Source organism: Eubalaena glacialis, chromosome 5 (genome assembly GCF_028564815.1).
Source record: "Eubalaena glacialis isolate mEubGla1 chromosome 5, mEubGla1.1.hap2.+ XY, whole genome shotgun sequence".
Lineage (NCBI taxonomy): Eukaryota > Metazoa > Chordata > Mammalia > Artiodactyla > Balaenidae > Eubalaena > Eubalaena glacialis.
Window position 1 is genome coordinate 153,834,655 of NC_083720.1, and position 22,642 is coordinate 153,857,296.

Genomic DNA, 22,642 nt, shown 5'->3' on the forward strand with positions numbered 1-22,642 from the left:
GCCCAGAGATAGCTCTTACCCTCTTAGCCATCCCAGCAGAATAAAACAGAGCGGTGGTTCTTACCTTGGCTTTGTGCAGAAAAACTTGGAAGGCTATAAAAAATACTGATGCCTGGGTTCGCACAATGAGTGTGTTTGACTTAATTGGTTTGGGGTAGAGATTTATAAAGGTACCCCAGCTGTATCTTAAAGTGCAGCCCCAGCTGAAGAAATACGGGACTCGATGTGGTAAGTAAAGGCATTTCTACCACTAAATCTTACGGCTTTTCCTCCAAATGTCTGGAAATCGGCAATAATTTATCAAAATCACTCTGCTTAGGTTTACAATTCCTTTTATGCTAGATGAAATCCAGATATTGATAGATAATATCTTTATAATCTTAACATTGTTAAGGCCTGGATTAATGTCTCTTTGGCCCAGGGTGTGTGAGCTGTCAAATCTGTTGTTGTAGGGCCATCTTTGTGAGACACGAACACCCTGACTAATGATGAATTTTACACATGTATATTCTCTAGAAGTGATGATTGCGTCTTTTCAAACTTCCTTTTTAGGAAGTACTTCTTTGATTTGGTATCAGGGAACAGAATGGCTAATACTCTGAACAGACATATGTTTTGCTGTAGGAATTCCTTAAGCATGATGTCGGCGACTGACAAGATGAAAAATGGTCCTGTGATTCATTTCCAGTCTTATAGACCGACTTTCTCAGGCTTATAGACCCACTTAAATGTTTTGAAAGGCCCTCCCACATCCTGTGATTGTACTAAATCAGAACTGGAAAGATCTCAACACTCTGAACTTGATCCAAGGGTTAAGATAGCATACTCTTTATTTTCTTTTTCATTACACACTTAATGCCATAAAAATAAAGTTTATGAAGAAGTATTAAGTATGCTTAACAGGCTCATTTGAGCTTCAAACCTGTTATACTCAGTTATAAATTAACTCCTCAAGTAAAAAAAAGATGATGTATACCCCACACATGCCCTTAAATATCAAGCACATGGGATGAAAAAATATATCCTTGGATTCTTGGAACCGTTTGCAATTCCAGACCATTTTGGGCCAGTCATTAACATCTTCTGTGCTTTGATGCCTTGTAAAGTTATTCTCAAGCAACGCTCTGTGACTCAGAGTCAGGGGACCAGGGCAGTGGAACTTCTCAGTGTGAAGTGTTTCCATGGCATAGAGAGGTCTCTATTGTCCTTCAGTACGGACTTGGAGAGCGACACCAAGAAAAGTCAGATGGGAAACACATGTCGATCCCATTCAGAAAACATGACTCTTCCCTTAGATTCAACATAAGCTTTATATCAAGAAAGGATGCAAGGTCACTAAAGAACAACAATCTCACTTGAAATGTATAAACAATAGTGTAAGGGCCCACAGAAACTGTTCAACTGAAACATTTTCTAGCTGTTCTTAGCGAAAAGGGGGTAGCCTTGACATTTGCAGATAGCTGACTGTCCTATATTCAAATATCAGATTTTATTTTTAGACACAGACTTATGACTGTAATATCCATTATGCTTTTATTCATCCCGCAGATATGGGTAGAGTCCCTACCAGGTGTCAAGCATCATGATAGGAGTTGGGACCTAGTAGAAACAAGACTAGTGCTTGTCTTTCATCATGGAGCCTATCAGGGGCAGAGAGGAGCTTCAAGAGGAAATGATTGTATGTATGTGTATACATACACACATTCATATATATATACACACGTGTATGTGTATAACAATACAGCCCTTACGGGTAGGTCCCCCCAAATCTGGAGGAATACAAATACGCATATAGAACTTAATATATGTGAGACGCTATTCTAAATGTCTACACGGAATAGCTCATTTCATCTTACAACAATCTGTGAGGTGGACTCTGTTAATAGCCTTCTTTAACATTTCAGAGAAATGAAGCACAGAGAGGTTAGGCAACTTGCCTAGGGTCACCCAGCTAACAACTGTCAGAGCTGAGGTTCTCTTCTTTCCAGATAGTCTGGCTCCTGTTTTATATTTTAAGCTATATTATGGGCCAGTATTACAATGATTAAACACTCATTAATTTTTTTAAGAGAAAGCACATTAGTTCAAGTAATTCTAATACAATAATCCTTTGGTGTTCATTATCTGAGGCAAAAGTACAAGTTAAGGAGAGAAAAGAACAGCAAGAAAACTTGAAGGAGAATCAACAGAGGGAAAACAGAAAGAAAGTGCTACCTTACATGCTATGCCTTAACACTCAAAATATCTTTAGAAACATTGGTTTTATATTTTCAAATAAAAAAAAAATAGTCATTGTAGAAAATTTGTAAGTATAGAAAAGTAAAAAGAAAAAAGTCATCGATAATCGATCTCACTATCCAAAGAGAACATTTGACTTATTTCTCTATTCCTTTTCTGTGTGTATGGTTTACAAACATAATTATGATAATGTGATAGTGATTATGAACCAAATTTGTATCCTATTTATTGCATCTATTACCATAATGTGAACATATCTCATGGCATAAAAATGTTTTCCTAAACCTTATTTTCAAATGCATCTCACCTCTTGAGAAGAGCATTCTCTTCCATACCATTCATTGACACCAGTGTTATCTGGAACATGATATTTACCTGAGCCAGCCTGGTGGTTTGGGAGTTATGTCCTTTTTGTCTTTAACACGTAGGGAAGGATGGTCTGGAAAAACTTAACTTATTGCTCAGTGATTATATAAACTATCTGTATCCAGAGAGGAGTCCAAATCTCTCCAAGTAAGTGACCACGCTCTTAAAGAGGTAATCTTCTCAATAGGGGTGGGTGAATATTTATTCTTTGTAATATTACGATGCTACTTCCCAATGATGGAACCCAGTGTCAGCTCCTGAACAAATGAGATCAATGTGTTAAATCACAAGTTCTTCTGATTCCCAGGGCATGTCACCCTAAATCTTCATGTTCATTTATTTCACCAGCACTTCATACCCCAGTGCATGATTTATTTGATATGATTCCAATGTATTGTTGGAGAAAATAAATAATGATGCACTGTGTATAATTATCTGGGAGACTAGGCCTTTGACAAGGGAACTACTCATTTAAAGGTGGGTGGCAAAGGCTGCCAGTCACCAGGGACTGTCTGAAAGCATTGGCTTGGTCCTAAATGAGTCTTTAAAGAAGCCTTCTGTAGAACAAATAATTACAGAGGTTGTATAGTTTAAATCCCAAATTCTGCTAGCAAAGCAAGGCTCTTGTGTATTATTGGGTGCTTTTATTTCTTAAGTTAGAGAGAGAAAAGTAAAAAGATAGTGAGAGAAGAAAATGCAATTTCTCCAAAAAACCACCACCACCACTACCACCAACAACAAAAATAAACCCCCCGAATGCAATTACAATAGAAGAGCGGACGAAGTTGAAGGGAGAAAGTAAAAGAGGGAAAAAGGAGGTGCAATGCAGGAAGAAAGTCACATGGTGAGCAGTACTGGAAATTCTACTCGGTGGTAGTAATTGAATGAATGATGTCACCTGGCCTTCTGTGTGGTTCAGAGGACTGAAGGCTGAATTCAGGTACTTTCATTAGGGATTGGGCTACCTTGAAACATGGCATATATTTATTTTCCTGTCTTAGAGCAAAAGAGCAGAAAAGAAGAAAATCCACTTTACCTATTAAGGTCCTTATCAGAATGACATGTGCATTGGACAATGTTATAAAAATCATTTTAACAATAGTAATGAGGTCTTTTATTTGTTTTATAATGAGTATTTCTTTTTGTGATATTCTTGAATCTCATTTCTGTCCTTTATCTCTTTATGATTAGTACTTCTATCATGAGTTAAAAAAACAACAGGGATTTATTAGTAGCAAATGGAAAGTCCCATAATAGAGCACAGTTACTGAGTGATTACAATGTGTTCAACATGCATCTAAGAGGCTAAAGTAAATTTTCATAGTTAATTCTCACAAATATTCACAAGTTAACTGGCGGCGTTCTACCATCTTCCAGATAGAGAAACTGAGCTACAGAGAGGTAATTAACTCAGTGTTGGTATACAGGCTTATTCCAGAAGCTATTCTCTTACCCTCTTAACATTTACATTAAGTAGAAAGAAAAAAAAAAAGCCAGGAATAAGTGGGATTTTAAAGCATATTTTATAATTTTAAAAAATATTTCCAACATTGATTCAACTAATATTCATCAATCTCCTTCTCATCTCAAGGTAAGCAGGATATACTGGTACCATTATGATGAAGGATACACACAGTATCTGCCACATGGGACGTAGAATCTAAAAGATTATTAAATACAAATCATTGATCCATTTTCCATGCATGACAATCACAAATCTGGGGGATCTGGGCCCATTTTAATTTTACAATTTAACTAATACTATCAGGTTCAACACCTTAAAATATATACTCATTGGCTTTGGGAGGCTCTTATTCTAAACTTTGCTTTGCTAAAAATGTTGACTGTGTTATTCGGCAAGTTGCATCTTCTTTTTACTTCACGTACGTCAACCACAAAATGATGGTAATACCTACCAGAAAGGCAGGAGAAAATGATGACAAGTTTCAGTAGAGTTCTCAGCTCTGCGGTAGGGAGAGGAAGACAAACACAAAACCCTTTTTGGCCACCTTGAATAATTATTACACCGGAGAGTCTAACCCTTGAACTCAAGTTAATAAGGGGAAGCGACCCCAAACAGCCTAATTTGAAAGGTTACAGGTTGAAGCAGAAATAGAGGATCAGGGATAGCAGGCATATTGTGAAATAAACTTTTGCTCTGGGTGTACTTGTTTTCCTAAGTATGTTGAAATAATGGGCTGAAACCGTGGAGACAGAGTGATGCATTGGAGAAGCTGTTTGCACCTGAGGACAGAAGTGAAATGATGATGCTACAAACACACTAAAAAGAGGGCCGAAAGGGAAGGAAATAACTATGGCTCCAGAGGAAAGTTTCCTGAGCCAAAGGGTTTTTCCCAGCATTCCATCTTGTTTTTAGGTTGAAAATGGGAGTCTGCTTTCAAGTTGTTTAGCTGTGTTTCACATGCTTGCGATTTCTGGAACCGTAATAAGTGTCCTAGAGATGGCTTAATTGTCCTAGTTTACATCAGAAAGTAATTAACATCATCAAGGTTGTCAGGAGAGGTCTTCTTCGGTCCATAAAATCCGTGCTGGTATTTTTTTCACTTTATTTGCATCATTTTTTTCTTCAGGCTGTGCTTTCTTAGAAATAACTTAGAGATGAGAAATCATGCCTTAAATTCGTAGGTCTTCCTCTTTCTCTCCCCCTTCCCTCTTTTTGCATTTAACGATCCCCTGATTGAACAGGATTTTCCTCCTTTGAAATATCCACGTTAAAAACTAAATTTGTAAATTTCCTCAATTTCTACAACGAAACTTGATGGTAGTAGAAAACGTATTCATGTGCCTAAATAGACAGAAATTACTATTTTGTTTGTTCATAACATAAAATAATGATTTCATTAAAAAGACCATCTTATTTTCAGGAGGTGGATAGCATCAGCATCACCTACTAACTGGTTAAAAATGCACATTCCCAGGCTTTACTCTAGACCTGCTAAATTAGAAACTCCATAGGTGGAGCGCAGGAATACACATTCTAACCAGCTCTTCATGTGATCTCAATGCAAACTCAAGTGTGAGAAGTACTAGTTTATATCCTTTCCACTCACACCCGCTTGGCCAGACTCAGTCATGTGATCCCACCTGGACGCAAGGTGTGAGGGCAGCCGTTCCTGGAACGGCTCTGCTCTTCTGGATACACACGTACCCAACTTTGTCCAGAATCCTTAGCAAATAACCAGCCATCTCTCATTAGCACTAATCTTTTAGAAGAAAAGGTGTATTATGAGAAAAGAAGTTTAAAAAGATACTGGAAATACTGGGTTTGCCCAGCAGTCAACTCCATTTTCTTCATTGTTATTGTTTAAATCTAAAATATAGTGACAATTTGTGGGCACTGTGGACTAAATTTAACCAAAAGCCTTGATAGAGGAAAAACGGTTCCAATGAAGAGTATTATTCTGACAGCAGGAGACCTGAATTTTATTTTATTTCTGTCAATTACTAACTGAGCGACCTACGAAAAGTCATAACTATTTTTTTTAAGAAATTCAAATGAAAATAAAGGCTTGACTATTGAGGTTACTGAGAGACGACCGTTTAACGTTTTTTAATGTTAATATTTTGTGATTATAATTAAATTCAATAATTAATTGAATATGTATTAGGTTGTTTATTTTATGCTTTTCAAGGTAGTTCCCAGGAATTAAAAAATTTAGTCTAGTAACAGAGGAATTAAATACATAAATACTGAAAACTATACATATGTGCTATTCTTTTCTTTTCATAAATTTCATGTGTTTCAACTTAAAAGAAATTTTTTACCTATCAGAATAAATAATCCACAATTTAGGACTCTTCCTAGTCGTATTAGTATGAGGTAGACCATATAGGATTTATTAATCATGTCTTAAGTTTTTCCTCATTACTGAGGATATGGTAATAAATAGGAATAATAGACAGTTATTGAGGCACCAAGGAAACAATAATAAGGAACAATAATAAGGAATAATAAGGAATTATTAAGGAATAATAAGGAATAATAATAACCAATAATAAGGAATAATTTCCAGGCACCAAGGAAACAATAACTGTTTATTATTCAAACAATGTTCTGGAAGCAAAGTACCTGAGAATATGTATTGGTTAAATGAATGAAACACAAAATTCCAACTGTTAAGGGCGGTAGTTTAGATATGACACAAAGAGAATCTCTCTAACAACTCCCTGGAGTGTTGTGTCTAACAATTTTTCTTGACTTACACATCTATCAGAAACGTCATCCATGTAACCACCAGTGTAGCTAAAGAAAAATAAAAAGTTGTCTCTGAAAAGTGGTATCAGTGAGTCAAGCAGGTGCTGATTTTATGTGGAGTTTTCAAACCTTCTGCATGTGTTAAAGTAGAAAAGAAATCAGTCCAATTTGTAAAAGAAAAAAAAATGTAAAAGAATTCTGTTTGTGTGTGCGAAAAAGCAAGATAAACAAAATGTATTTGACAGGAAAAATACAGCTTCAATTAAAATATTAAAATATATATCTTCAATTAAAGAATAAGAAGAAAAATCAACTATACTCCAATAAAAATTTTAAAAAAAAGAATAAGAAGAAAATATTCTTGTGTCTTTTAGAAGGAATAGACACCTAAGATAAATGGAGCTTTTTGTCCTTTATCCTTAACTCCCTGCCTTAATCCCACCTGAGTCAGAGCACTTCCTAGAGATCTTGGCTTATTATCAGGAGCTGGGTGTCTCCCTTCTCTGTTTTATAACAACAGCAGTCTGTGTCCTCTTGTAGGCTCTTCAAATGAATTGCGAAGAGTTTAGTTTGTTAGTGCAAAGATAACCTTTTCTACATAGGACCAAGTCAGGTGATGCATATGAGGGGCCTCATGCAAGGCCTTGCTTTTGTAGTTGTGAGAATCTAAGGAGAGAAGCACCGCCCCATAGCAGACCCTACGTGCAGGGGACTGTTCGCTCTTCCACCAACTCCCTGGCCTGGTCTGAGTCTTTTACATTCAAAACAACTGTGATTAGCTCCCTCCTGACTGAAAACCACATCTGCGCCTGGAAAATGCCCATCAAGAGGCTGCTTCAAACGCTTTCTGGAAGAAGGTGCACTAATACATGAAAAACAACTTTGGTCTTCAGCATATTCTAAGTAATTAAATACATGCTAACTGTAAATTCAGGTATGCAGCTCACAGGATGCATGAAAGCTTTCCAGCCTTTCAGTCTCTTAAAGAAATTGAGAAGGACCGTAAATCTGTGATCAGAGCCCCTTCTAAATAACCAAATTAAGTTCTCTTGAATGATTAAGAACAATATTCTTAAACGATATACTCCAAAGTGAGCTTAAGACTTAATTTAAAAAAATAGACAAAAAAAGAAAATAAAATCTGGAAATAAAATTTAAATTATTTACCAAATTACGTGATGTACAGAAATATGTTATACGATGCCAGTGAAGGCTGCACATTACCCCTCCTTCACTAAAAGCTAATGCTTGTAGAGGATACAAATTTAACAATTATCAAGCTGAGAGTTCTTATTTTTTCCTTAAATGATTGGTATATGTTAATATCTTGGTGTTCTCAAACTGAATAGATGCATTTTTCATGATAAAGTACCTTGTAAAATTTGGCACTTTATTAACGCTATTTGAGGTGATCAAAACCAAGTCCCCCAATTTTAAAACAACAACATTTAAACTATAGTCTATAGTGACAATGCAGTCTTTAATATTAGTGAATGAACATTTTAAATTCTTTTATCTGCTGACAGCAGTGACCAATGCTTATATTTTCTACGTTTATTACTTTCCTTGAAATAAATGATGTCATTTCCTATGTTTAGTTTTTGTAAAGGTAGAGTCGCTTATAGTGGAGGAATGCTTGTTGGCACTGATTTTCTAAGAGTTTAGCGATGGTTGAAGATTCCGCCTGCACTGGGTCATTTGTTCACGTCTCCATGGTAACAGCTTGGCTTGCATGGGAACCGCATACAGCCACTGAGGTGCAGTGGTATAAACAAACCTCACGCAGCGTTGTTGGGGTTGTCTAGCTAGTTTATATCTTTCAGGCATTTTCTACTGTATTATATAATGTTTCACTTAGAGATGCCCTGTGCTGCCCCGTGTAAGGCTCCCATATTCACTCTTCTCCCTTAAAACAGCCATGAGTCATCGTCCCCCTAAGAAAACTGGACCTCAGCACCAAAGGAAATGCCACATTCTCGTTCATACTCTCCTAGTGCCCGGTAAAGCTTCTAGCAAAGCATGTCTAGGATTTACTGAATCTGTCTCTCTTGCTTGTTTTTTCCCAGTTTTATTGAGATGTAATTGACAGGCGTCGCTGTATAAGTTTAAGGTGTTATCTTGCTTATTAACTTACTATATCTTTTCCTTCACATAGACTCATGTGGCCTGTGCCCTGAGACTTTAGGTCTTATTCACCTCTGTATATTCAGCTCCTTGCCCCAAACCTAGCACATGTAGTCACTTATTTAACAACTCTGTGTTAAGTGCCTCCTCAGGGGTAGACCAGAGTGTGCTTTAAGAACTCATCAGTTGTGTGATTACGGGCACTCCTTTTCCCACTCTTTGCCTCCTTTGTCTCATCTGTAAAATGAGTGCAATGTAGCATCTATCTCGCAAGGTTGTTGTGAGGATTATATCGTCAATACGTGAAAAGCGCACAAAGTAAGTTATGCACAAAATGCATAAATGGAAGCTATTATTATTACTAGTACGAGCCCGGCACTATTCTGGACCCTGGTGATAAGTGGTAAACAACCATAGCAAGAGTGGAGGGGGACCGATTGAAACAAGTAGCAGATAATCCAGGTGTATTCTCATTGTAATCAGGGTTACACAGACAGTGAAACAGGGCACTGTTATAGAGAATTTCTTGGGAGCAAGGGCCTAATTTAGATAGGGTAATCAAACAAGGCCATTCTGAGGAGGTAAAATCCGAGTTGATACCTGAATTATAGAAAGAAACCAGTTATGGAAAATCTGAATTGAAAACAAGCTTTGTACAGATAAAAAGATAGAAAGAAGTTCAGCATGTGTGCATATTAAAAAATGTTTATTTGAATAAATTCCTGGAAGATTGAATGCATTGTCCTATTTTAACATATTCAGATGCAAACCCCAAAGAGATTCTTGCATTTATCCAAACATTTGGTTTATATTTTCTATAGTCAAATGTTGTGGTATATTAAAATTTTTAAATGCTCTTTTTTCAATTTCTGAATCTGGACAATGTAAATTGGTATCGAATCATTGTTATTTCCTGTATATTTTAAAGCTAATATTGGCTAACACTTATTGAATGTTTTTCAAAAAACGTTCTAAGCTCATATCAATACAGTGAATTCTCAAAACAAACTTCTGAGTATAACTCTCCATGTAGTATGGATGATTACACCCAAAAACTTGAAGTAACTTGTCCAAGCTCTCAAAGAGAGTAAGGATGGACTGACCTTACTAACTTGCCTTAACAACAGTATAAACCTGTCCCTTTGGCAAATTTAGACAAAACTTACTCTTTTGGCTTTATACATTTGAATGGTTATTTATTTAAATTTGGTTTTATGTGTACTTACGTTCACAGACAGACGCACTGTTTTGTAATTTCCCTACAGACAAGGTCACTGGCATGTATTTAGCATCATGTTGTAAAACACTTGAGGATTAGTGCCCGTGATCCCAAGGGTTCCCTGAGAGCCTTCGGAACCCTCTACACGGATGGAGGGATCAGAGCTCAAGCCCTGGCTGGAGGCTGATGGACTTGCCCTCTGTGTTGTCAAGTGGCAGGGCTGCAGCTGACAAAGGGGACCACCGTTCTGTTTCTCTGCTGCGTCAGATTCAAAACTGATGAACCCAGAATGGGGCTCATCAATTTCAAAAGAAAAGGGTTCTCTGCTTTCTTTGTTGGTCTCGGAAGATAAATATTCCTCGTGGCACCTCTGACATGGCTATGCGTCTGTGTAGGGCAGCAGTAAATAGATGGGGTTGATGGATGAAAATGGCAAACTGACAGGACAGACTCACTCAGAGCCCACTGTGGAGGGCCCATGAATCTCTCCATCATATTTGGTTAATGGTCAATCTGACACTTTTCCCACCCAAACTAATAAACATATATCTAGAACAACTAATATCGATTCTCATCTAGGGACGTATCAGGCAGGGATGGCTGCATTTGATTTGAAAGGGACAAGAAAGAAGCTCAATGAAAACAGAGCGACATTGTGTGACTTTTAGGTGAGGCTAGCAGGACAACTGCTTGTGAGCGGGAGAGCTCATGTCTGAGCGGCGAGGAGGGAATGTGTGTGGTCCTCTTACGTTCTGTTGTCATTTTTTTCTTTCCAGGATATCAGTGACCTTTGCTCCCAATCTAAGAATTTAACTTAGTAGAGAACATTATATTTGTAAACTTGGGGCAGTAATGGCAAAATAAAACAAAACAGCAACAACAAGACAATAGCATCTCCTGGTCCTTACGTGATAGCTGAACTTGATAACATTTGTAAAGATGTCTGGCCCAAAGGAAGTAACACAATGGTTGACAAACACGACCATTGTGGATGCTGTTAGTTGAGGACTTATTATGAACGCCTACTATTTGTTGAATTTCACCAGGATTTTTTTTTTTTAATTTATGTGCTTTCTATACATTTTCTCTAATATAGTCATAACAAACTGGTAAGCAAAGTCAGTTTCTCATCTTACAGTCAATGGAATCGAGATTTAGAGAAATTAAATTAATTGAACTAAGTTATATAAGCAGGAGGTGAGAAATCAGACCCAGGGCCCAAGGTCATTCTTTTACATCTCACTGTAAATATTTAATGTACAAAGAGTGAGATTCTCATTAATAAAAGGGCAAAACATGGAGGAGCAAATGCATGGGAACTAAAGTATGAATAGGCTAAAGCTCCATTTCTATTAATCCACATTTTTCCTTCTCTTGATGCTATTTCTGCCTTAAATGTGAGTAAGTAATCTCATCTGGATGCTGAGATTCACATGCTTAAAGTTTTAGCTTTAGGACTTGAGGGATTTGAATTCTTCCCATAAATTGTAGGGAAACATCAAGACTTTAAAAATGATCCCTTGTATTATCTTTCACAGTCCCCAATTACAATAATACATTCATCAAATGAAAAACCATTGAAAAAGAAAACAACAAGCTTACACTTTCTTAGTACCGAACTCATAGGGTTTAGCAAGACAATGATTACCTTTAAGAGAGTTATGGTACTTATAGATGCAGTTTTCAGCATAACTACTGTTGGCTATTAAATTTGGATTTTCTTGAGTTCTGTTATAAAATAAAACACTTCCAGCAATTGTCAAGACCTAAGAAGTTTCATGCTATGCTATCCACGGTATGGGTTTTCCAGAATTAATGAGGAAGTGTGAACTTCTTGGTTTGTTATTCTGATACAGCTGAGGGAAAATGCTGTCATACAATGAATGGGCACTCAGCCAGCAGGCCACTTCTGAATAAAAACACTTAGTATTGTGCCACAGCATATGAAAAATAGCTTATAAGACACCAATCTGGAACTTGTTGAACTAAAGGAAACAGAGGATGTGATATTTTTTGGTTACATCCCAACTTAGAAATAAATGTCTCTGTTTTGGTCAACAAGATAATACCTAAAAATAGTCTTGATACTTGTGGTCTGTTGTTGTGTCACTTTTCCCCTTGGGCATCAGATAGCACTGCATCACATAAAATAAGGCATTTAAAACATAAGCCTTCACAATAGAGTATTGTCAGCCTTAAGATACTCTTGTTTATGGGCCTTTGGAAAGGGATTATTTTCAGCCAACTCAAGTACTTACTGAAATGGGAGTAAATAAAAAGAAAAGAAAACATTCTGGAGGCACTTGACAAGAAAAGTGCACAAAATTTGAACATAATTAGGAGTCAACACTCATTTAGTCTCTTCTCTGTGCAGAAACAGTGCAAATGAACAGTGGTATTCAAGAATGATAACTTTCCTACTCAGAAAAGAAGTGGCATTGTTAATCAACTGTGCTCCAATATGAAATAAAAATTTTACAAAAGATATTAAAAAATAAACACAATTATTTAAATCTTAGGGGAAAAAAAGAAGTGGCACACTTTTTTAAAAAACTGGCTTTATAAAAGGGATACATTTTTTGGAAATGACAATGTAACTGCTACCACAAGTATCTTGCTACAAACTGTTTAAATCCTATCTAGTAATTTTCTGTGGAAAGTCAAAACAATGAATAGGGTGTGAAGAACAGAAACTCAACAACTAATTAACAAACACCTTTTAAAATTATATCTAAGAGATACACTCAACAAATCGTTTTAGTGGTCATGGTAGAAATGGTAATGTTTTTGGAAACACTGTAGTCCTTTGGGAATGTTGAGGAGGGCTCTTACAAAGGAGGGAACAAGTAAGTGAAACTTAATGGGTAAATCAAAGTTTTCCAGGCAGAAAAGGAAGATGGACATTTCAGTCTGAAGCCCTCCAAGAGTCAAGTCTGCAGAATGTGAGACTTGGGTTATGCTTTGTGTGACTATGGTACAAAATTGTGGGTTAAGGATGAAGAAATAAATTGAAACATTTAGTTGGGATTTATTTCCTGTTAACAGTGAAAACAAATTTAATCTCAAGTACCTTTGACTGAAAGACATGAAAATCTAGGGTTAGATACATGTGATTGAAAATCTAGGGTTTAGATAAATGTATGCTTTCTGTCTCTCCTCAGTTCGGGGCCTTTCTTCATTAGCACGACTCAGTTTCTCATCTGCTTTGCTCAGCCCTGCTTCTTCTCTGCTGGGTTCATGCTTCACTAGATGGTCTCCTCATCCTGGGTGGGCTTTCTACCCCATATCCTTCCCAGTTCAAATCTGGAGAAAAGGAGGGCAAAGCTGTCTCTGGCCACTCCCATGCTTGACCTGTGGTTCACTCTGGTTGGGTTGGCTTGGTCAGTCTCCCCTTCCTGATCTCACAGTGCTCTGTACCATTGACTACAGTACATTGGTTCTCCTGCAGCCCTGCAGCTGAGAGTGGAGCCCCCTGGGAGAATGCAGGGGACACGGGTCATGGCAGCTATGAAACAACAGAGATCCACTCTAGTCCGTGCCTTTGGCCACCTAATGTCCAAACACGAGTCACTCTTAAAGTCCTTATTGCCAGTTACTATACCTGTAACTGAGCCTAAGCTGATACTGCTTGCCTCATAACAGGTCACTATATCCAGAGACAAGGTGTGGGGACAAGGAATAGAAACTTTATTCAGAAAGCCCGCAGACCGGGAAGATGGTAGACTAGTGTCCCAAAGAACCATCTTGCCCAGGTTTGGATGCTAGTTTCTTTTATAGAGCAAAGAGGGGATGGTGAGGAGGTAAAGCAAAAAAGCAAAAAAAAAAAAAAAAAGTCCACAGTGGTTGCAAATCTTTCCTGGTTCCAGCCAGACTCTGGGAGGGGAAGTGTTAATTTCTTCTTTCCTGCAGCCATTCACAGGTGCGTGGGGGCCTCGTCAGCATGTTTCCTGTGAGTTAAACAAAGGTATTTTACCTCCCTCGGGGAGTCAGGGTTCCCCGGAGATGGGCCATTGTGTATGCTTTAAGGTGTAGGCAACATCCTTTTAGTGATTAACTTGTAGAAAAACAATAGAATGCAAAGGCTAAAGCAAAAGATCCAGTGTGGAGTCAGGTTGTTCTTTCCTGCTACATATTCAGCTCTGCCTCTGGTTAATATCGGTTCCATCCATCAGGTCTGGATGCAGTTCCTCGTGGTCCACCAAAGCAACAGAGGTGTAACTCCTTCCAACAGCTTATCATATACAAAACACAATTATAGAGAATAAAAATGTTTGTAATAAAACGTCTACTGGATGGGGCAAATGAGAAATAAAACACAGTGGCCAAGCGTGCATACCATATATAATAAAAATAGCAGGATTTTTTGCCTTGTTTGTTCTGGTGCTAGAAAGAGTTCTTTTGTCAGCAGATCTGAATTTGTTGCCCTGATTTTGTTCTTCTGGGCAGTTTCCCACATTCTTTTGTCCTCAGTGCTCATACAGGAGATGGGTACACGGGGTGTGTCCCATCCCTTCCTGTTACAATAGGATTAGGAATTTGCGATATGCTTTAGTGATTGTAATTTTAACCTGTTGTGTTCCAATGTTCATGAGCCAAGTTTCTTAAAATTTAACTGGGCTTTCAATCTGTCTGTTCCAGACAATTCCATGGGCTAGTACTAAAACCCAGATGTCTCCTCAAGCCAGCATTTGTATTAGAACGAGGCCCCATATTTTTCTCCTAATGCCTTCCAGCCACCTTGCTCTGCCCATGCCCTTCATCCGAGTTATTGAAGCTGAATCCAGCCTCCGTACCCCGACACTGAATTAAATCTCAGAGACAGAGTTTTGGGTGAAGTAGAAAAGAATAGTTTTATTGCTTTGCCAGGCAAAGGGGGGCCACAGTGGGCTAATGCCCTATGGCATTAAAACTGTGTGTTTTAGACCTGGAGCAGTTAGTGAGGAGTTTTATAGTAATGGTTCAAAGAGGGCGTGATCAGATCATGGACGTCCTTCTGACTGGTTGGTGATGAGGTAATCGGGAGTCGGCATCATCAACCTTCTGGTTCCACCAGTCTGGGGTCTAAGTGCTTGTGGGCAGCATCCAGTTAAATTCTCTACCTGGTAGGGGTTGTAGTATCTGCAGAACAGCTCAAAGGTACTGTTCTGTGTATCCCTTGAGGGGGAACCAGGACCCTGTCCCAAGGCTGTACTGTTGTTTCTTGACTCTTCCTCCCTCGTCTCCGCATCCCCTCCCTTCCCTGATTAGCAACTGTTTGAACCTACCTGTTGGAACTCAGAGAAGGTCACAGAGACTGAATGAAGCCTATTTCCTATAATCAGAGAAATGGGGGACACACAAAGCCTTTGTGCCCAGGAACCCCACAGGTCCTGCTTAGGATCATTATTGAAACTTTGCTTCTGCCTTGCGGTAATTTAACACACTGACATTGACCGGGGGAGATAGACCGCTTTGACTCTGGTTCCCAGGTACACACATGTGGTATCTTTGAGGCCAGGTCATCACCTTCCTTTTCTAAATAGTTTAAAATAGGAGCTTCTTAGGAGGAGCCTGATGAAAACGGCTTCTCACAGGTTTTAATATTATTTCCTGCTATTGTTCCTACTTCCTTGCTTTTGCTGGCAATAACTTTAGTTTGGAGGAGAGAATTCAGCTTTCTAATCTTTCGAATTTCTCTGCGACCTTGAATGGGTTTCAGGCAAGAAAGGTACCTCTTAGCTAAGCCACAGTTTTTTTTCCCGTCTGCACTCAGATGAACTAATTTCAACATAAGCTAGTCTTTTTGTTATAAAACTTACAGAGGACCATAAGAACAAGAATCACACTGAAAAATCCTGCATTTTTCATATCAAGACCAGAAATGCTGTTGCCTCATTAAGGATAAGTTCTGAACACCAAGCTAAAACAGGTGTAAATTGACCTATTTTTAACCTTTGTAACCAAATTACAAATATTACTGTGTCCCTGACACAGATGCATGAGAGTCCTGCCCTCTCCTTGATTATGAATTTGGTGTCTGTCATTTATAATGTTCCGTCCTTAGTGCCAGCTTTTTCTATCTCCTGATGTCAGGTGAGAGGAAACACAGTCCAAAGTGTTTAACCACAAAGGGAGAGGGTTGACTCACAGCTGAAAAGTCCAGGACCTGCTGGGTCTTGGGGGACATTCACAGGATTGGGTTTTCCTCTGTTCGAGTTTTAGATTCAGGTCTCCTGTGTTGATGCCTTTTTCAGGGAGTGTGCTGGTTTGTATTGTGTTGATTTTGCTAGGCTGGAAGGACAGAGCCGTTCCCTCTGTGATTCTGGATTAGGTCTTCCCCAAGTGAAACCGAGCAAGACTTGGAGAGTGGAAATGAAGCTGCAGACCTTGGGCTCTGAGGGTCAGTGTAGGAGGCCAAGTGATGATGTAGCCCGCATGTGTTGACAGCTGTCTTACCTTGTTGATCTGGGGCAACCGTGTGCCTGCAGCTCTCCCAGCACCTGCAGCACCTGGTCCTCCAGCTTCTCTGGGTCCAGTAAAGCCTGTGTCAGCGCGTCGTCAGGAAGTACATCAGTTCCTTCAGTAGGGCAGCCATGAAGTCAAGGTTGAAGAGGTGAGAGACATGCTCAGGCTCTAGTGTGTCCTCATGTGGTCCAGTTTATTTTTGTGGGTTCCAATTTTCTCTCATCCTCCCCCCATTTGATGCCCAGTTTTTCTTCTTGAATGTCAGTTTCAACGCTGTCACCAGACACAGAGGCAATGTCCTTCTGTGGATTTCTTCAGCAGCCTTCACAGTTGAATAAGGTCTTATCTTAGTAATAAATCCCTTATTCCATATAGCTTATTGTTGTTCTGTTTCCCTAGCCAAACCCTAACTAATACAGAGAGATTCTCTCTTTGTCTTCACAATATGGCAAGACTAACTTCAACTGACATCCTCCCAAGTTCAAGTCTACAGGAAAAGGTTTATGTCTCTTTTGAGTCCTGAGATCCTTTCTTATTGGATCACCTTGGGTCATCTGGTCATTTCCTATCACCCTTTGTGACCAGGATGGCTAAGCCTGGTACATATGTCCACCCTTGACCTAACCACTGCTGTCCAGGGAATTCGGTATATTGATTGGTCAATCCCGAGTCACATGCTCTTATTCTAAAAAAGTGGCTGCACTGGGTGAGAAGGGGTTGATTTCCAAAAGAGTCCAAGTTGTTGCTATGAGAAAGAGGATACAGGGTGTTCATTGCAGGGTGGCCTGTAACCCACGGAGACCTTGCAAGTCTGGACGTATTATATGGTAATGGACAGTCATTGGGATTTCTAGAAGTAGGTCACTGCCTCAATCCAGTGGACCTCTAACTCTTCAGTTCTGAGGGCAACATTTCATGCGATTTTATTTTCTCATCCTAGCATTGTGTCCGCAACATAGTAGTTGTTAAACAAATCATCACGTTGTTGAACAATATGACCTCTGTTTTGAAAAGATGGTCAGATACTGTGTAGGTATAGACAAGTGGGCAGTAATTGAGCCAGAATGATGGACTTGTCTGGACAGAAAATACAGATGAAAAGAGAATGGCAGAACGTTTAAGGGCAAAGGAAGAAGTGATGATAAAGGAGATTGACAAACAGCACTAAAAATGGATAAAGAAACTGGAGTAAGTCTGTTTTGTGACCTGATTAGACCAGGACATAGACCAGCAAGCTGAGGGAAAAATTGAATGTTTATACGATGAAATAATTTTTAAATGCATTCATGGATGTGCATCGCTCTGAACAAATAAATGAGAAATGGATTTTTCTATAGGAAGGAAATAGGTTTGGATTAACAATCAAACATAAGAGGACATTATTTTAGTTGAAAATAAAAACAACTTTAAAGACAGGAACTGAGTAAAAAGTAATCTGTTCTTAGGAAAAATAGTTCTATGAAGATTAGATAATTTATCAAACTTTATCGCAGGATGCCCATATGAGTCTAATTTTCAGTACGTACTGGAACAACAGCATTTAACATTTAACATTACACATGACATTTGAGAACACTTCAACTTTGTTATTTACTTTTAAGTGTTTCTTAACAAGAAACACATGTATCATAAATAAATTTGCTCTTCTTCTGTTACTTCTGATTTTTAGAATTCATCTTCTTGAATCAGTTGCTGGGTGTTCACGTAACCAGGGCCACCACCTACACAGAGAACCTCGGTGAAATTCGGGCCTTGTGGTCTGTCCTGCAGCTTCTCAGGAAGATGGCATGAAGTCATGTCATCAGTTTTATTGTCTAATTGTTAGGGATATAGTGAGCTATGTTCTCATGGCTTGACTCTATAATTACAGACATGCAAAAGCAAATCATGTCATGATTGGCTCAGGAATTTCAGCCATAAAATTGGCACTTGTCAAATATAAATTATAAAATTCAAAGCTTTATGTAGATATTAGTGGTATTATTTTGTTCTTAGAACATCAGAAGACATGCAATAACAATTACTGCCATACCACATATACTTCAAATCCTATTAGTAAGATAATGTCTGCCTCAGTAATAATAGTATTTTTCTATCCTTTGTTCTTTTTGCCAGGGTATTATAACTTACCAACTCGCAGAATTTTTATTTTTGAGTAAATTTTTTAAAAAGCTGACAACATAAAAAAAAAACCCACTATGATAAAGCACAATTCAAAGAAAAGGTAAACTGCTAGTTAGGGACCATCTGTGAACTAGGATAGTTAGTGAGATATTTCAGGGCTAAGACATCAAAGTAAGTAGAGCGACTCATGTTTTTCTTCACATAAGATTTCCAAGTCAGTCCTTTTAACACACGTGTAAAACTAAAACTCTGATGCTATGAAGACAAAATTCAAAAAGTGAACAGTTTGTAAAGCAAAAGTAGTCAACAAAATTTGAACTCTCATCGACTTGACTTTTGAGATTAAAAAAGTCATTGACCTTTATAAACTTTTATAAATCTTTGGAAAAATAATAAAAATGGGAACCCTACATTACAAAAATGATATAAATGACTCAAAGCCACACTCAGATCTGATTCTATGAAAGCAATAACACAAAAATGAACTAAGCCTTCAACTTAGAATAGTCCAGAAAAAAACTTATAAAGCCACATCCTCTCTGCCTTTTCCTCCAAAATTGAAGAGAGGAAAAAGGGAAAAAGGTAGGAAGATAGGACCTATTATACGTGAATTAAAAGAAACAAGAAATTATAGCAAAACTGCAAAGGAAACATAACAATTGAGTCTTTGGGAAAAAATTAGAAAGTTAAATTTCTGCAAAAGTAATCATGAAATACTAATTTATCAAGAGAAAGGAGGAATATGACAACATATAAGTAGGAGATTAAAATTATAATACATTACCCTATACTCCTCAATGCTAATGCACTTGAAATTTTCTATGAAATAAATAATATTTTGGAAGATAATAAACTTCTAAAAGTATACCAAGAAATAGGAAATGAGAAGTACATAAGGAAAAATTATTTCTACATAAAACTCTAAATAGAAACAGATGACATTACAAATGTACAAGGAACAGATTCAATATTTCCATGCCAAATCTTGCAGTCAAGAGTATAGAAAAGAATGGAAAGCTATCCAATTCAGCCTTTGAAGGTAATAGTGTTCTGAAGGCAGAGAACAATCATTCTTATGACTGCAAAAGTGAAAATTCAAAATAAAACCCTAGCAGATTGCATAAAACAGACGATTAAGAAAATGACACTCTTTTCAAGTACTTTTATTCCGTGAGAGGACTAAATACTAGAAACATGCGATGTAACACATTTGTATGCCCAATGAGAAAAAAAAGCACCCATTTCAGAAGAGGCTAAGAACATATTTGATCACATTCAATGCCTCCTACTGTCAAATCTCTTGGAAAATGAGGACTAGAAAACTCCTTTGATTCCAGTCTCTTTCCCGCGTCCACACTTAGCCACCTACTTTTATGGTTCCTCCATGTACTCTGTCATCACCAGTCTGTACTGCAAACATCTCACTGTGCCCTTACATTTTATTTTTCTGGTTCACTTTCTCTCCTAATCCGCGGGACGAACGTTGTTTGATTAATACAGGTCTTCAATCCATTTCTCCTGCTACTGTATTAGTTTCCACCTTCTCCACCATCACTTACCTTTTGGTCTAGGTTTAGCTTGCAGGTGACTCATCACACTCACTCCCTTGTAAACAGGTTCATCTGCTTTATTACTCCCTTACTCTCTTGTAATAATTGCCAATACCCCAACCTCGATTAATCCAACTACCTATACCGTACTTGCAACCTAATAGCTGAGTACAGGAAAAGTGTAACTAGTTTCAGTCTAATTTAACCACAAGCCTCAAAACACACAGGACCTATCTGATACGCCTACCTGCTGCCTGGATCTTCTTTCCTCAACGTTACCTCCGCTCCTCTGGCGAGCCTCACTCTCAGAAGATGATTTAGCTTTATCATTCATGGATTAATTAGATGCGGGATATCAGAACCTCTTCTTGACTCATCTGAAAATATAAAAACGTAGCTGTGTTTGTACTCATGATGCTGCATTCTGCTCAGTAAAATGGGAGATGGATCCCTCTCCAACCTGGCCAACTCCTCCACCCGTGTTTTGTTACTTTCACACACACAGTCAAACACCTTTCTTCATTCTACTTGTTAAGATGGAGGTGCCCCTGCTCTAATCACAGGTGGACACTTCTGTTCACCTGAATTCTATCTCTTGGTCCTTCTCCAGGACCCATCCACCTCCCTTGACTGTGCAACAAGTTTCTCCCCCGCACTTGGTTCATGCCAACTGGTATACAGAGTGTTTCTTAACCTTCTGTGTTCAAAGAGAGACCATAATCACAACAAAAACAATGAAACGTTGACCCCATGTTAATTTAGTTTCCTGTACTCTTCTCAACAACACTATAAGTCATTGTCCTCACTCACTGCATCATGTCACTACCTCCGCTTCATCGTCTTTGTCTTCCTCAAAAGATTTTTTCAATATATATTTTTTGAGAAGGCAACGCATGACGTGGCACAAGATTTAAGCAGTGCAAAATGTCAAACAGTTCAAAGTGATCTCCAATATTTAGGTTTCTCTTTCTTGAAGTGATTTTTCTGCTTGATTTTTGCACAAATTGTAGCACACTTTGCTCTTTCACTTAATTGATCGCTGAAGTCTCTCGTGGGAGTGACACAAAAAATGCCTCATTCCTTTGAATAACTTTGCAGCTTGCTGTCACACAGATGCCGCTCTGAAAATCTTCGTAATTATATTTTTATGCCATGTGTTCATAGAATAAACTTTTAAAAGTGGAATTATCAAATCTAAGTAAGGATATGTGTATTTACAATTTTATAGATGTTGTGAAATTGTCTGCCAGAGGGTTGTACCAACTTGTGTTCATACCAACCCACCTTGAGAGTGGATGTTTCCCCATGCCCTTGCTAATACAGTGTATTAGAGGATTTTTGCTTTGCACTAAAAGCGTTAATTGAAAACTTGATATCCAAATACAATTTTTAATAAGAGCTTTATCTCGGTGTAATTGATACACAAAGAAATGCACTCGTTTAAGGTATGTATTTCGGTGAGTTTGGACATATGCAAGCAGTCATGATACCATCATCACAATCGAGGTAATAACCAAGTTCAACTCCTCCCAAAGTCTCCTTGTATGTGTGTGTGTGGTAATAACACTGAACATCAGATCTACCTGCTTAACAAATTTTGAAGTGCACAAAACTATGTTGTTAACTACAGGCCCCATGTTGTACAGCAGACGGAGTTGTCCAACGTGCAAAAAGTTCAGTTACGCAGTTAGAGTATAAATTCTAATTTACACTCATTTTGTTCTGATTGAGACTGATCATCAAAACTGTAAATGCTTTGCATTTTTTCCCTCTAAATTCATGTCTTTACACAGATTTTTTTATTGGGTTGTTGATAATTTTCCATTGATTTGTGTGGGCAGTGCATCTATGAAGAAAATTAGCTGTTGGCATTATTTTTCTTTTTAAAAATGATTTGGTATTTATATATATTGTGAAATGGTGACATCATAGTCTCCCTTCAGATGTCCCTGAACCTAGCTCACCAGGAACTTTCTTTCTGCTTTGTTATACCTCATACTGATTCATTTTTACATATTATTTACAGATCCATATTAGTATCTTTTAGAATGATGTTAAATTTAGTCAAAATCAGTAATTTTTGGATGTATTGTGGATCAAATAGACATATACAATACCAAATGATCAAATTGAAAGAGAGAAATAGGTTTATGCAGTTAAATATTTTGAATGTATAAAATAACAGAAAGGAAATATTTCTTTACAGTTGTACCAACTAAGGGCTATTCTATCATTAAGAATATTCTTTCATGGAAATCAAAAATCAAGCAAGGCAGAAAAAATGTCTTCAGAAGTCTAGGGTCTACTAAGAGACAAGTCCCTTTATCATTTTTAAGATTTAGTGAAGGGTTTGCTCCTCTG